The sequence below is a fragment of the Drosophila erecta genome, unplaced genomic scaffold, assembly GCF_003286155.1.
Source record: "Drosophila erecta strain 14021-0224.00,06,07 unplaced genomic scaffold, DereRS2 tig00000021-arrow-pilon, whole genome shotgun sequence".
Classification (NCBI taxonomy): Eukaryota; Metazoa; Arthropoda; class Insecta; order Diptera; family Drosophilidae; genus Drosophila; species Drosophila erecta.
In genome coordinates, this window is record NW_020825198.1 from 13,530,844 (window position 1) to 13,547,819 (window position 16,976).

Below are 16,976 nucleotides of genomic sequence, written 5' to 3' on the forward strand. Positions count from 1 at the left end.
GCCACTCGAAAGAGCGAACAAACCCGACAGATACAGATAGTTCGAGCAACCAGCAGATACAACTTCCCTCCGGCCTTGGACAGCACTTTGCTGGGTTAGATACATTTGGCCATCCAGATGCATTGCATTTGGCCACGCCAAACTTCGATTTCTGCCGTTTGCCTTTGAATTATGGGTTGGAAACAAAATGAAACCATTATTTAAGCCTTAAAAAAGGGGGAGTGTCCTTAGAAAAAATAAACAAACCCGAATTCTAGGGAACTTAAATGCAAAAAGTTGGGGGAATTGAAAAGTCAAGCATGATTGAAGCTACATCTTTGCACGGAGAAAAATATTTCAAATAGTGCTATCCCTAGAACTTTTTTTTTATTAATATTTGATATTTTCTATTAGTTTGGTTTACAAATGTTGTTATAAATTCTTAGCTTTGCTGGGTTGAAAGCAGGGACCATTTTTAAAATGTATTCTTACCCTGTACGTAGAATTATACATGAAAATAACTAGGAACAGCCCTGTGGACTTGAGGGAACACCAAGTGGAAAACTGAAATGGTAAAGGAGAAGGAGCTCGAAAAGGAGTGGGAATCAGGAGTGGAGTGGAGTCAGAGTGAGGGAAGACTTGGTTTGGAAGCCAAGTCAACACGACAACACTTGGCAGGCCGACAACAGCCCGGGGGAAATTGCGGAGGATGGGCAACGGACTCCATCGAGCGTCAATTGAGTGGCAAACTGGAGCTGGAGGAGCTCTGCATCCTGTTCCCCGAACACTCCACTATTGCCAGAGTAAATAATAACTTGTGTGTTTGGTGTCGGGGTCAAAATGGAACAGGATGGCCACGGAAATCCTAGCTGCCCTCGCTCTTCCTGCCCCATCAATGGCAGATGGCAGATGGCAGATGGCAGATGTAAATGCAGAGATAGTTCAACTTTAACTTCGATTCACGCTCTGGCTGATAGACTTTCATCAGTCGGATATTTGTAACCAGCGAATGCAGTCAGCTCGAACCACAGAGTCAAGCACATAATGTTAAGCCCTCAAACACAAACTTTCTGCCAGAATTTGTCAGCGGAACAGGCCAAAAAACAAAAAAACAAAAAAGGAAAAGGAAAGGTCTGGGAAAAAATGTTTTATAAAAGGGAATTTCGTATGACAGAAGCTGCAACCAGGAGCGAGGACCCAGCCAGAAACTCTGGCAGTTAAGTGCAAATTATTGGTTCGGAATTAGTAGAGCGAGAGACCCCGAAAGCAGGCGAGATGTGGATATAGAATGGGCGAGATACAGCCAAGCTTTTGTGGTTGCATTTGCTAATGGAAAACTGTGCTGGCCTTTTCCATTCCCCTGCTCGTTTCCGATTTTTTTTTCCTTTGGGTTTGTCCCCCTTTTCTGCAGCGAACCTAAACGGGGCAAATAAAAGGGAAAAATTTGCATGGCCCTGCAGATAAATTTGCAACACTTCCACTTCGCAACCAGTTATTCCCAGAAAACCCCGGAGTAAACAGTTTGCACCCAGCCGACATTTGATTACTCAATGCGAAGTGCGTTTGCGAATGCAGCAGTATCGAATGTAAACACTCTTATTAAGGCGAAAGAGCAGCTTGCGATTCTCGATTCCGATTCGCTGGAACCATATTCACGTGGAATCAACTTCATCATAGAGTGGTTCAATTTCCGAAAAGCCCGAATGGCTAAGCGCCTCAAGAGTTGTAAATAAAATCAATTGATTTCTTATTTATAAAGCGAATTCGAGAACTGCCACCTACTAAGCCCTTGGCAAACATGACAAAAGAAGCCGACTCAGATCCCGCCGAGCCGGAACAAGTAAACAAGCCCATAAATAAATTATTTGCTTAGGAGCACTCGCAGAACCGAGGATTCAGGAGTCGCAAGTCAGAACTAGGCCTTATTTTAGCAACTGGGGGAGGTGTGCAAATATATATAAATACCCACTAGCATATATATTTATTTTTCCGTGTTTCCGCTTAGTAAACACAACTGAAATGACAAAAAGGCAGCGACGTCTTGACCAACTTGAGTCCCATTCAGCCCCACTCCCGCCCCTGGAAACATTATCAAGGCAAACAGCGGCCTAATGGAGGACCAGCCTAAGGACTGAAAAAAGAGGGACGAGCTCGGGAACTATTACGCTGTGTGTGGTCTGCTCGACGGGCTGGGAATAGGGCTGGGTCATTGTGATAAATAAGTAAATAGCCGGAGACAGGCTCAGACCTCAGATCGATTTATGCAAAGCTCCCCCCACTCCGCGCTTCCCGCTGCCGCCAAACAGCGCTTTTAGTGACATTAAGGGGCGTGGTCCTAAATGTTTAATGGCCTGCAAATAAAAGTTATGCCGCGGCCAGGATGGCAGGCTGCGGACATTAACGAAGCGGAAGATTATATCGGGCAAAAAACGCAGCAACATCAGTAGGAAATGGAAATCCGCTGATAAGCCCAACTCATTTCAGGCTTAGCAGGGCATAATTAGCCCAAGTCACATATGACTGGTCAAGTTGAGCTACGAACTGTTCTACAGTCGCGTAAGATACTCGTATGTAAGATACTATTTGCTAAGCTGCGAGGTAAGCTGATTTATTTATTTTTGCAAAGTTTTAAGCCATGAGATTCAGCCAAAAAGATGCAAATTAGCAGTGTTGTTTGGCACCTGAAAGGTTCAAAGCTAAAATTAATCATTGCCCAACGAGCAGCACACCTTTGGATTTGAAAGATTATGCATGATTTCAGGGGAAACTGCGATTGGTGAAACGAGGAATTTATAAAGATTAAACTTTGCGTCTTTATATATAAATAAAGATCATTATGTCATCGCCTCGCACAAGCATCAGCAGCCAATTAACCTTAGCAATAAATTTTTATAAAAATTCACTCTGCCCTGCTTATCAAGGGAAACATTCCTCCGTGTTTAAATATATAGATGCATGTTTACATTGACTCATATGGAGGATTTGCATTGGCTGGCGATCCGTAATTACGCTAAACGTTATGCGCATTTATTTCCCATTGATTTTGCATTTTAAATTTGGCTCGTGATTTTATTTGTGAGCTCCCAATGCCCAATGAAATAGATTGTTGTGTAGGAAATGCGGAGCGTAAATTTATATAGTTCAAAGTTGATTACTCGACATGATTGTGCTTAAATATGCAAATCTGGTGCTTGATAAACTTTAATATGCAGCCGACCAAAGAGCCAAAAACTAGTTTATGGTCAACGCTTTTTTTCGGATGCATAATTCGCTCGAAATAGCTGACCAAATGACTTTTTGTTCAGCTCACTCATTTTGTGCTCATAACAAATGAGAGCACAGTGGGTGGCTGTGATTTTGGTTCACCCTAATGAGGCCCAAAAACGGCAGATTTGGTCAGTGTCGAATGCTTTTTTTGCAGATACTTTACTGTCGCTCGATTTCAGTATTTGTGTGCGAGTATCTCACTCCCTGGCTGCCGGTTGCATTGACCCAATTTGTTTATTTATTGAAATTGCTTTTATGGGTAAGCCGAGACAGAGTGTCTACCTCGCTTTCGTCCCCCAATTGTATCTGTTCCATCTACAGTCATTTTCTGGCCTCTGCACACCCGCCTTCAATTATTATTTATCGATTCCAACTCAATTTGTCAAATATATGCATATTTTCCTCGGCCACTCTCCAGCGGTCTAGTGGTATAATTTGGCATTCGATCCAATGCATGATTCATGGGGGCCGAGATTCCATCGGATTCTATCTGAAACTTGCTCCACATCAAATGGGGTTACTAATGTCTGAGCTCCGACTTCGAGGACACTCGCGTGGAAATTAAATTATAAATTTACTCAGATTTATTCTGCCAAAGTCCTCTGGGCATGATTTTGTCCGCTTGCCAAATCTCTGACCACCCACAAATCGGTATAAATGACTTTAGTGCCTGGGGGCGTTGGATGTTGGACGTTGGACGTTGGACGTTGGATAATGCTGCCTGTATAGAGTGCTATTTTTGGGATCCAGAAACGTGCGGCTCCCTGCGCCACGCCCCTTGACATTGCCACCTCAGACTGACTGTTGTTGTAATTGCTCAGTCTAATTTATGCCAGCGGACGGAGCAAAGTCAATGTCGTCGTACTGGGCGAAATGAAACCGAAATGGAAAAGCGACCAAAAGCGAAAAATAAACACACAGAGCACCCAGACAGCGACATGGAAAAGCGTTTATCTAAGCGAAATGTTGCCGAAGTACGTAATTACAATTTATTGCAGGTAATTATGTAATTTTCGTGACGGATTTTGTTGTTTAGAGTTTCGACGAGGGGGACAAGCTAAGTGCGTGCGTACACAGGGAGAAATAATTAACAGCAGTCAACTCCAAATGTTTCTGCTAAGCGTTGTAGCGATTTTCCACAAAAATAGCATTTTCTCTTTTTAGTCAGTTGTTCAGACGAACTATTTTGGTTCAAAAAAATTCATTGGTAAAACTTGTTTAGATTATTATTTTCTGTGTGAGAAAGTACTGGAAATCCCCCACTTCGCTCGATGCGTACCTACCTTAAATGAGTTTTCGGATCGGAAAACTTGGACGTTTGATTTTAGGAGCCCCTTGCATGTGGCATGCAACGTTGATTGCTGCTGACCATGGCTGGAGTTGCTCCTTGTTTTTGCTGGCTCGCAAGTGGTTTGATTTCTTGTATGCTCGGTCAGCTCGTTGTCATTTCCTGTCCGTGGTTGGAAAATGGACATGCGCTGGAGGATGCAGCGAGATGACTGATTTTTCAGCCGTTTATTCTTACCCTTTTAAGACGTTCTCGTTTGGCGCTAAGACACGCACTTCCTGTTGGGATTAACAAGGATAGCGACAAGTCAATCGATTAATCATTGTGGGAAAGAAAATGAAATAAGAGCTGGGATTACAGACACTGCAAAAACACTTCTTACAAATTGACAGTTCTTGGGTAAATTGTAATCGGTAATGCGATTTGACTCTCTAAAATTTCACATAACCAATGGCGTAAATCTCTTACTCATCGTACCCCATTTGTTGTGTTTTTTGTGTTTCTGCCCGCCAATTAAAATCCCAAAGCTATCTAAATCGCATTAGAGCCGAAGAATGAAAGAAAGAAATCCCTGTTCAAACCGCTTCCGTTCAAAATTGAAATTGAAATTTAATTTGCGAAGCGAGCTGGCGAAAAAAGCGCCAGCTCATCAACAGCGGCATTAGTTTGCACATATTCAAATCACTTTTTTATTTGCCGAACAAAGGCTGCGAAAGAAACGGGGAAAATCGTTAAAATAAAAACAGCTGAAGAGGTGTTGGGTGAGCGGCGGAAAGACAGGAAATACGTTTGGCCAACTAAACAGGGAAAATGCCGTGGCGAAAAACTGGAAGTCATTGTGTGTGTGTCCCCTGCCCCCCTGCCATCTGCCCCCTGCCCCCCGCTCCTGCGGCATCATTAACATATATTTGAAAACGCTGAGGAATGCCGCTCTGGCCCTCAGTCGGCGAGCTTAGTGGTCCTCATGAAAATTTGTAAGTATGTTGGACTTGTCACTTGCACACTTCATGACCATATTTGTCACATTTGCGCCATGTTCGCGTGGCCAAGGAGCCCGCGGGGTTACCAACCAGGGGTCCAGCACTGGGTCCGCATCCTGTGGCGCCCCACCACCCCCCTTCCGTGCCTCTTCCCTCGACGGGCAAATCAGATGCGCAACTAACGAGCAACAACCACGACAACGACAACGACGACGACATGGAAATTCGTTCGCTCTGCGTTTTGCCATTCCGAGTGACCGCGGGGTAGCATGGGGCATGCTGGCACGCAGCAAATTTAAGAGTCCCAAAATAAGGCAATAAACATAAGGATGTGTGTTAAAGCTGCCAAGAAAAGCAAACTTTTAATAATACAAACGATATAAGGCGTACAAAATTGGTTGTTCGGCCACTCATTTAATATTAACAAATGAAGTGTGTGCAATAATGCTAGGATGTCTCGCATTCGACAGCCAGTGTGCACAACTCGCTTTTATTGTTCTGCCGGCTGCGACTCCAACTGCTCTCGGCTACTGATGCTGATGCTGATGCTGATGCTTTCTGCGGTTGCCGCAGACGCCTTCTGGCCATATTTGTATGAATAAATGCGTATTTAAGCACATACTTACAACACTTGCCATGTATGGAGACCGAGCCCGAGTCCGGGCCCGAGAGCCAGGAGCCATGAGCCCAAAGACAAGGGACACCGGCTGCTCCAGGAGAAAAGGATCGGGAGTCGGGGGACCAGACAAGGGACAGTTTCCCAGGGGCAATAGGCGAGCCCCGGCATTTTGCATTTTCCCTAGTATGTGCCTTGGCTTTCCACATTTTCAGATATATACTCGCATAGTGTATTTTTATGCTGCGGCCGAGGCTCACATTTGCTTTATGGTGGCTCACCTCCGTGGCTCCTTTTGCAGCATATTAAATTGCGGAAATATTTCAGTGGCGAAAACAGTTGCACAGCCAAATTGCACAGCAAACAATTTATTAATTAAGAGCGAACAATTTGTTAAACGCTTTTTTACCGCCGAATGGGAACTTATTCAAATGCGAAATTGCTGTTTGAGTAATTGAATATTAAATAATTATCTAGAGTTTATCTAGCCAAACTCGGACGGGAGTTAAGTTCGAAACGCATTAAGGGAAAAAAATCTAATTAATGCATGATTTTAAATGTAATCAAGTGTTTCGGCAAATGGAAATATGGAAAATCGATATCATCGCTCCATCGAGCCATTAAGGCATAAATATAAATAAATAATTAAAACTGAAATTATTCAAGAAAATTGCTGGCAACGGGAGCAAAAAAGAACGCACGCAAAAAATGGATATTATGTAAAATGTGGGTGTCCCCAGAGCGATTTTACTGGGAAAGCATTTAAATGAATATTTTAAGCAAATCATAAATTGCCGACATACAAACCTCTTTGCCATATTATTAACAATTTACGATGTTGCTGCAGCTGGATTAAATAATTTATGGTTTTTTGCACATTATTCTCGTTGCAGGCGGCCCTCCAACAACAATATGTTTGACAACAAGTTCCGGCATTGGAATTGAATTGAATAAAATAAAATAAATTAAGCCACCAGCAGGTCGGAGTGGGTCAAAAGCACACAGTTTGAATTGTTAATGAGCGGCGGCAAAAAGTGTTAAATGCTGATGACGCTGCCTCTGCCGACGCCACAGTCGCTGATTCAACGGTGCTGAAAAGTCAATTAAAGGTAATCAAATCGAAACTGATTGCATTACAACAACGGTGACAATAATTTTAATTCGCATTGATGTCGTCACTTACTTCATTTCATTTTCTGCTAAATCCAACAATTAATTGGGCACAGCTCCCTGTCAATCCTAAGCCCCCTTCACCATTTTCCAGCCCCCCTGCGCCCCTGCTGTCGCATTGCGGTTTTAAACGCGCCGTCTGACGCGTTTGGCACGCGGTTTTTGTCGCCACTGCGTTTTTTGCAGTTTCGTTGCGAATTTTTTGATTTCGGTTTCAGGTTTTTTAGCAAATGCATTGAAATTTGGGGATTACGGTTAGCATTTGTTATGATAGGGGGCTTATGAATTAATTCTGCAGCATTTATATCATACAAATGGTAAGCCAGACTGCGCAACCACCCACCTTTTTAATGGTAATTGGATACGAAAAAATAAATAAATACAAAAATTAAATGTATTACATATATCAATCATTTGCATGAGATTAACAGATATTGTGAGTGGGAAAATAACATAATTTAAAACTGAAACGCTTAGAAGCCATTTAACGTCAAGAACTTGAAGTCATTTTCGCTACTTGTTTAATTCACTGAACCTTATTGCTCATTTTTTAATTCTTTAAAGCAATCCAATACAAGTTTTGCAAACTTTTACCCAACCAATGGGACTTTGACTCCGCAAATTACGTGCCTTTTGGGGGTTAACCACAACTACTTAAATCCGCGGCAGCAACAACATATGCACACTAATTGCAAGTTGTTAATGTTGGCAAAACAGAGCGGGCAACTCAATTGAAAATCGTTGGCGACTGTGAAAACTTGGCAAAGTAATATAAATCACCCAGGGGATCAGGAGAATGACCCGGGGAGAACTCGAACTCGGGCCCGAACTCTGGAACTCGAGAGCTTGGGCTGAATGGTCGCCGGTTTAATGACGCAAGTAATTGCAATAGCAACAGCAACAGCAACAGCAACTGGCAACTGGCAACCGGCAACCGGCAACTTGCAACTGGGAACTTGCAACAAGATCTGAAAACTGCAAGGGGCCAGACTTAATGAAAATCAAACAAAACAAGCTGCGCAACAACAATAACTCAAAGTCGGTCAACTGTGCAGGGGAAAGCTCTGTTGATTTCCCCCCGTTTTCCGAAAAGCAATAATTGATAAACGAACATGGGCGAACAGATGTACAAGTGTTCAAATGAATGAATCAAGCTCAATGACGATGATATAGAAGACATGCGAGCCAAATCAATTGATTTATGCAGCTGCAGTTGCCTTTGAAATGCCATTTCGTTCGCATTTAATTGAAAGCAGTAATTAAATTAATGACTCGCCGTCCGGCGAAAAGTCTGGTTTTAATTAAGTCAAGGAATGACGGGCTTGCAGATCTAACTAGACAACAGTAGACACTCTGGCATGTGCAACATAATTGTCACGCAATTGTTCTTCTGTTGCCCAGGCCAATGCACTCGCTCATTCAGTTCAGAATGCGGAAGTTAATACATATTTTTTGTATGGCAACTTGAAACGCGCCAAAAAAGTGAATACTAAGCCATGGCAACGCGCTTAAAAAAGCCCCTGAAATGCGCTCATTCAGGTGACAAAACAGCCGAAGAACGTGACTTTTGTGTAGACTGGTTACAATGCAGATATCACTGCACATATGATAAGTAATTATGGCGTGTTTAGGTGCACCATTAAATATTGTGTGCTTAAGTTTTAGTCCTGATTTTTAATTTCCCACCTTTTATGTTTCATTTAAATTAAGAAACACTTTCCCTCTTTTGTGATTTTTCACAACATTTCCAGATCATTTCTTCATATCTTTGAGAAATCCACCCCTTTGCTTTTTCTTAAAATTGCTAAATGATTTCATCAAATCTGCCTTTTTATTGCATTCCTCGGCGACCAAGTATTTTTGCGCTCAGCGTCTTTCTTCACATAAAGTACATATATCATTCCTCTGGCCGTCTTCGGCTTATGTATTCATAATTAAATTAATTAAATTCTTGCGCTTCAATTAAAATCTTATTAAGTTTCCGTATGCCTGCCACACGTTTCCCTTTGAAACAATGGGGGAAAACTGAAAAATTGCCGAGAATGGTGGCGAATGAGAGATGAGATGAGCGGCAGACAAAGAGGAAAAAGCGGGAAATGAAAAACTTCTTACAAAGCTTACTTATTCACACATCACACAGGCAACTGCAGACTTTTCACTCGCAAATACTTTTCCTGTCCCCAGCACACACACACGCACGTTGAACATTATTCACCGGCCAGGAAAAAATGAGCAAAAGTATCGTCCTGCTCCCCTGTTGGTCCTTTTTTGGGTGCTGCCAAAAACAAACAGGACGAAGAAAAATGCTTGCCGACCATGTGGTTCGCTTGATGTGGCTGCTTCTGCTGTTGTTGCTTCTGCTGTTGCTGCTGCTGCTGTTGCAGTGTTGCAGTGCTGCAGAGTTGCTGCTGCTGCTGCTGCCGTTGCACATATTGCTGCTGCTGCATTCTTCGCATAAATTTCGCCATCGCACTTAACTCATGTCTCGGGGTCTCTCTTTAAATGAGTCTGGTTAGCTCTCGCCATGCTTGCACTGAGAGAAAAACGCAGCTAGCTCTAATGGTTCTGCCTCTTAAGATCACAAATAATACATTTTGTTTTCAAGCTGAAAGGGGTTTAATATGAAATATTTTTGAAAGAACGTTTTAAAGCAAAAGATGAATGCTACTTAGACAGAATCTTTATCAATTAGCTAACATAGAAATAATTATTCCTCCTGCCAAAAAATTGTTTTCTCATTTTAGGAAAAGGTACATATATTTATATTTATATATCCCTTTTTTCCTATGTGTAGTTATCTACCCCTCGTCCCCCTCGCTTTGAGCTCGGCGCATAAACAATGGCGCTGCTTAAAGCAAAAAACCACGCTGCCCCTTGCCCCTACCTCCTCCCCTTCCGACCCCTCGCCCTCCTTTTCAGCCACGTTGAGTTCTGCACACATGTGCTGCTGTCCCGTTGCACCCACCACCCGCCGCCCACTGAGACCCACCTCCCAACGGCCTTGCCTCATGTTAAATTCACCGGGGAGCGCAGCGCCGACGGAGGAAGGGAGAAAGGAGGAAAGGGGAAGGGGGGGCAGTAGGCAAAAAGTTGAGACTTATTTTACACTTTTTTCGTACTTCATGGTCTACAATGTTGAGCGTGGAAATTTAAAAGCAAATGCAAACAATATGGAACATTTTAAATGCACAGTGGAATGGAAAGCGCATTACTAGTGGGCCCAATCTGCACTCCCACCTCTCATTTAACCAAAAAGTTAGCTTTGGCTGCTAATATAATATAAGGAATATAATATTGTTCAAGAAATTATACAACTTTCACTGAGGGTAGAGGGTTTCCCGACCAGCCCCACTAATATATTATTAACTAATTTAAAATTACTTCCGTACACCCGCCACACTGTGCTTTTCCGTAGGACAGCAGCGGCCGAGTAAATCACCGCAACTGCGAAACTAAATTTCCAGGGTACTAAATTTACGCACAGCCAACCAAACCCGAGCGAAACTGAGAGCAGCCTGAACCCCAGTTAACCCCAAACCGAGTGGAACAGTGTAAGCTGCCCGCTTAGAGCCTTGTCTCGCTCTTCTCCCCGACTGTCTCTGTCCTTCCCCCGCCCCCGCCCCCGCCATATCCTTGCCGTGCAATTTTCACCATTTTGTGGTGCACTTTGCGCCTGGCCGCGATTTGGAGGAGATTTATGGGCCACGACATGGAAGCGGAAGCGCTGCTGTCCAGGCCACTAAGTCCAGCTGCAGGTATGCACCAAACACCGCCCACCACCCAACTTCCTTCTGCTTGTTGAGTCAGCAACAAAGGGGCTGAGGAGGGGAGGCTTTGTCGCGAATAGTCCTTTCCTAATGCCTGTCAGCAAATGCCGTTGTAAGGCGCTCAAGCCATTCTTCGCGCCAAGTCCTTTATGCAGCGGAAAATGTTGGCAACTAAATACCCAACAATTTCCGAAAATTGTTGACTATTCAGAAGATAACTCCCCAACTTATAATTTTTAAAAATAATATATATAATATAATATATTAAAAAATACTTTTTAGTTATAAAGTCAGTAAGATTGGAGCCCAGCATTCCCAAGTGCATGCGTTTTCGGCCTTATCCAGTTGGCCCGTTTTCATTTAGCGCCCTTTACCTTTTCACTGCGTAATGCTTAATTTAAATACAAATCCGATCTGTTTGCTGACTTTTGTCGATAAGCGGCAGCAGAAATGATGCCGAAAGTTGGCCAACTTTATCCCATCTAATGGAGAAAAGAAACGCAAGCGGTGGCGGAAAAAATTATTTTGCCCTGGCAATGGCAATTTAATTTGCTCTGGCTTAGAGCTCCGCAAACTTTTCGGCACTTGAAACGGGAGTTCGGCCGAAAGGATCTGGCTTCTAGAGTTACGAGGCTCGCTAATGGTCCCAAGTCCTGTGCACACAACACCAGAAGAAAGTGGGGGTGGATTGAGCTCCATTGAGTTACCTCTGGTACTCATAGTAAACTGTTCGGAGATATAAACAGAAACCCATGGTTTCAAATCTTTCTGCCACAGTAATTACTAGAATTGAGTTTTCTTAGTTACACTCTACAAATGCATCTGCCGACTAGCTGCTCATTCTTGAACTCGCCGCTATCGAACCATTTTATGCGCTCTGTCTCTGCCCAAAGTGCTCCTTTAACCCAGCATTTGGGGCAACCTCAGTGAACCTCCCTGCTCCTTGCAACGCCACTCGCCACACACAGAATTTATGTCTCAACTTGCCTAAGCCGTGTTTGTAGTAAAACCCCCACTATCGCGCCTTAATTTTAAAGCCCTCGACGCTAAATGGCATGTCGGAACCCAGAAACCGAGTCCAAAGCCCCCCTTTTTGTGGGGCTTCTCGCCATCTGCATTCGCTGGCAAGTTTATGTTCGACATGCTGTAATGGCGCCATATGCGCGTTTATCAAAAGGAAAATAAAAGCACAGCCCACTCTGCTCTAGATTCCTGAACAAGTCCGGGGTATATGGGTTAGTTTTCCGCTTGCCGTATAAATTTGTTTAAGACATATAGCAAGGATCAATAGCTCGGGATTTATTGTCTGCCACATGCGAGTATAACTTTGTCTTGGCTTTAAACTCCCAGACACGGAAGTGCTAAAAGGGCGGGACACCGCTGGATGGCAAGGTCGATGGGCGAAACTTTTTTACCTACTTTCGGCTGTCGCCGCTTTCTGGGCAGAAAGCCAAGGGAGCAAAGCCACGGCAACGAGATGGCTGGAAAATTATGGCTAAAATGGCGACGTCGTCTGGGGGCGAGGAAAAACCTCCACGACGACGTCGTCTTGCGGTCGTTTATATGTAAAATATTTGGTTTACTTTATGACTGCTTTGGGTATTACTCTTTACTTTCTTGCAGTGCCAATTCTCGCTCGCTCTCTTCCTCTTTGGGCCAACTTTTTGGCCAGGCTGTAAAAACAAACAGAGATGCGGGAACGGCGATGGAGGTGCTAGGAATTATGCCATAAAAGCATCGTCGTAGTTCCAACTTTGCCAAATTCTTGGCTTGTCGTCGACATCATCCTCTTTGTCATCCTCCTCCGGTTTTTTCCGTCGCCGTCGCCGTCGCCTAGTCTCAATGTTCAAGGGGGCCATAAAATACTTTTGAATCCGAAGCGCCGCATTGCTCCTGTTGGTTGGCGGATATTCTGGTGGGCAGAGGAGATTGCCGGCGAGGGACTTCTTCCTGCCATCTCGCAACCAGAACAGAACCAACAAATGAGCCAGCTCACTGGGGCGCCTCTTTAACCGCTCATTTCGGGGTGTTGAACCTGCAAAAAAGTGGGGGCAGCCCCAGGAGGTGTGGCCGTGACCACAGGACCTTTTTGGAAGCTCAGAAAGTAGAGTACAACTTTTTCATAATAGCCTAGTGGCAATTTCAACAATGTTTTAAGCTTGGACGTATAATTGCTCACTACTTAAATATAAAGCAATATTTTTTGACGTAAGTGGTAGTATTAAACCATCTTTTGATACCTGTGGTTTACAGAGAACCACTGAGCACCCAGATGCATCTAATCTTTGCTGCACCTAACTCGCGTGTACGAAACTATAACTAGTACTCGGATTGAGGTCACTCTCACCCATAGCAAGATAATTTTCATCGTTTGAGAGTGGCTTCGCACACATGTATCCATTAAGCTTGACTCCCCGAAAATTAGCTTCTCCGAACTGATTATAGTCTGCCCCTTTCCCAATCACATCTACTCCATATCCGTGTAGCTTTTGCGGTTCATAAACACAAATCAGCTGCAGAAATGGAGAAGCAGACAGCGTTCAGTTCAGTTCGTGCGCCAAATTCCGAATCGAAATCCAAGCCCAATTGCTGATTGGAGAATGGGAATGCAACTGAAACTTGTGCCCGATTACCATTACTGAAAATTGAAGTAACATGTGTGACGATGCGCAATTGGCAAGCGCCCCCTGGCGGCCACTCTCCGTAAGCTGTTACGCCCCACCCACCCACTCAAATACAGAAACCACCCAGCCATCTATTGTTTCGTTTTCTATTTCACAGACGAGTGGCTGTTGCCGCGGCGACTTTCACTGGCACACAGCCTTCAGCTCTGGCCTCCACTGGGGAGGAAGGTGGCTGGGCAATGGGTGGTTGCCACAGTGGTGGTGCCCCAAATAGCGCTTCCAATTTGGAGCTGGCTGTGCGTGAGCCTGCGACGTCTTTGTTTTGTGCTCCTGCGATGGCAAATATTTGGTCTGGCCGCGGCGGCGGGAAAAAGTATCTTGCAGATGCACACAAAAAGTATCTCGCCCAGTCGAAGAAGTCGCAGCTACAACTGAAACTGTAAACTGTGCAAATAGTGCAAATAGTGCAAGTCGGGTGGAGGCAGCTCGCTACATGTCTCGAACGGAAACTGTGCCAAAAGACGTATGGCACAAAGCAGGATAAATTTGCCAAGTTTATCATAGCGAACGGATGGGGGCGGGGTGGGACAGGACCTGCAGGGGAATGTTGGCAAAACATGAAGCAAGGCATTGAGCATAAAATATTGTCGGCGATATTTTAACGCGCGCTCAAGCGAAATTGTCATATAAATAACGCCCAGGGAAGGGGTTTTTCTTTGTAAGCCCCGGGGTTTCTGGTTTAAGGTCTTAGGATATTGGCTGGCGTTACTTTGAAATATTAAACATTTAGCAAACAGGCAAAGTTGAAGTTTATTGCCGACGTTGATGGCTCGAGTTGAGCAAGTTTTTTTGTGCGCAGGGGGCCGTGGAAAATGGGAGGAAAAAGGAAATTGGGCCAGGCCAGCTGAAACCTGGAAACCATTATGGACCCGTCGATTCCGATGCTATTTTTAAGCACCGTCAAACTTTTTCCGCTCGCCACAGATAAAAGGGGAAACTGAGTTCGCCACGGGCACAACTGTACTTGCCAACTCTTTTCCATTTCCCCCCACTTTTGCTTTGTCTACCATTAAATCAGAAACATGCATTTATTTAGCAATTTCCAGCAACTGCAACAGAAAAGTTGTGGCAAATGATTCTTTTTTGTGCTGGCAAATTTTCAAAAAAAAAAAAAATACAAAAAAACTATCTCTAGACTAAACAAAAAGCAACAACAGAAAGTGTTAAAAGGGGGTGGTCGTGCGGTGGGCGGTAGGCGGTGGGCGGGGCAATGAGGCGGAAGTCATAGCGCTGGGCCAGTGGAAAAGCAAAACCGAAATCCGGGTACCAAAAACCGACAAAAGACGGACCAGAAAACGGCACCAGACAGATACAATAAAAAGAGGTTTGTCCACCCGCAAGCCCCTCTTTTTGGGCCATGGCCACCAGGCTGTTGTACTCTCAGCCACTCGAAGAAAATCAATGCTGTATTCAGAGGCACATAAATAGAATAAATTCCACAAATTATAGTAAGTTTCTAAGTTTCATATCAATGCAAACGCAATGCACTGCAAAACGCAAATAAGACGTATTTAAGTTAAGTCGAAAGAACTTTGTAGAACTACTTTAAATGTAACAGGCTATATAAATATAACAGAATCAAATGAAACGTGATATAATGAGTAATTAGAAGTCATAGGTTGTAGTTTTTGTGCACTGTACAAAGTTCCAACGGCAAACATTTGCAACAATGCTCGAAGAGATACAGTCATTGGTGGGGAAAAGTGACCGGAGGGGTCAAAAAGTGCAAGTCGGACACGAACGGAACTAATAAATGAGTTCAGCAACAGCAGCAAACCGAATAAAAATGTCCTGAAAAGGCAACAAAAGCAGCCGAATAAAATCTCAGCGCCAGACCATAAAATATTAAGGGCATACTTTCAATGGATGGGGATGGAAAGGTTGCAGGGGGAAAAGCGAAATTTAAATAGCTGCATCCTTGGGGTGTTCGACCATTGCTATTTAGCAGAGTTCTGTAAAGAATTTAATTAAAGAACGAGCAGCAGTTATAGCACTAGTCAAGGCAACCGCAATCTGCAGATAAACTAATTCGTTAGTTAACACTCACTTTTTGCACATAGTTCAAAGTTAGTTGTAATGGCAAGTCATAAAGATAACCCATGTAACCATATTATTGTGGTTCTAAATTCTAAAGTATAACTCAGATTGCTCTGAGGTTTTCACTTCCTATAACCCACCTCAAAAAAAAGCACCAGAGCCATCCTAACCCTGCTGATAACTTGTGAACTTCCCGACAGGTCGTGGCTGCGAGCTCATTGAAAAGCAGGCCTGCGGTATCGCGTTGGCCATTTAACAGGATTTTAGCAATTTAAATATGATTTTCCCATACCCATCATCACCCATATGCATTTCAAGCAGCTGGGCCGGCGAACAGAGGAAAACTTCACAGTTTTTGTTTTTATTCGCCCGAAAATGTTGTCGGTTGTTTGTTCTTCGAGGCGGAGCTCCCTGCCTCAACAAGTTGCTTTATGGCATATGCATGATAATGATGAGGAGCCGGAAGTGGGACCGGGATAAGGCCAGGAAGGACCCTCCACGAGTGGCATTTTTTGCGGCCTTCGTTCATATGATGGCTGCTCCCGGGTGTTTATGTGATATTTACATAATAAAAAGCGAGAGTTCCAGGGGATGGAAGTTATATCCTTTTGGTCGCTCCCCGTCGCTCTGAAGTTCTGACCCACATCTATGATTATTTTCATAGCGCCTTTGGGGCCCAGCCACGCCCACACTGCGTAAAGTTGAAAAATATGAAAAAGGGGGACGACACATCCTTTGTCTTTTTCAGCCCTCTCCCTGCCTTTGAAAAAAACAACAAAGGAAAAAGAATTTCGCCTTTGTTTTATTTATTTTATAGCCCGTTTGGGGACGCCCAGTGCCGATATCCTTTTTCGGCGCCCCATCCTTGAACTTCTCGCAGTTGCCGCGCTAAATTAAGTTTTGTTCTGCCAGTTGTCCCCAGATCCCAGCTCCTCCACCTCCTGCTCAATGTTGCCCATCAGCCCCGGAGCTGATATATGTCCCCAAAGCAAACAAAGTGCAAGTTGTTTTTTAAGTTTGGCCCCAACTATGCGGCATATCTTTGGCCTGTTCCGAGATCCATGGGGAGTGGTGGCTTTAAGGGAGCTGGACTTAAATGGGGGTTGCGTTTTGGGGCCAGGGTCTGACTTTGGGGACCTGCCAGTTGACACAAAGGGTTGCTGTCGTTGGTCCTTTGGCTGACATGTG

The 16,976-nt window shown here is 44.0% G+C and overlaps 1 protein-coding gene across 1 annotated transcript in view; it reads left to right on the forward strand.

The window, feature by feature from the left end:
* Positions 1 to 16,976, forward strand: part of LOC6545293 (protein slit) — a 49,871-nt gene that overhangs the window by 28,757 nt on the left and 4,138 nt on the right. The window contains exon 4 of the mRNA XM_001972596.3: positions 7,024 to 7,239. The gene's annotated coding sequence lies outside the window, so the exon portion shown is untranslated. The remainder of the gene's footprint in view (positions 1 to 7,023; positions 7,240 to 16,976) is intronic.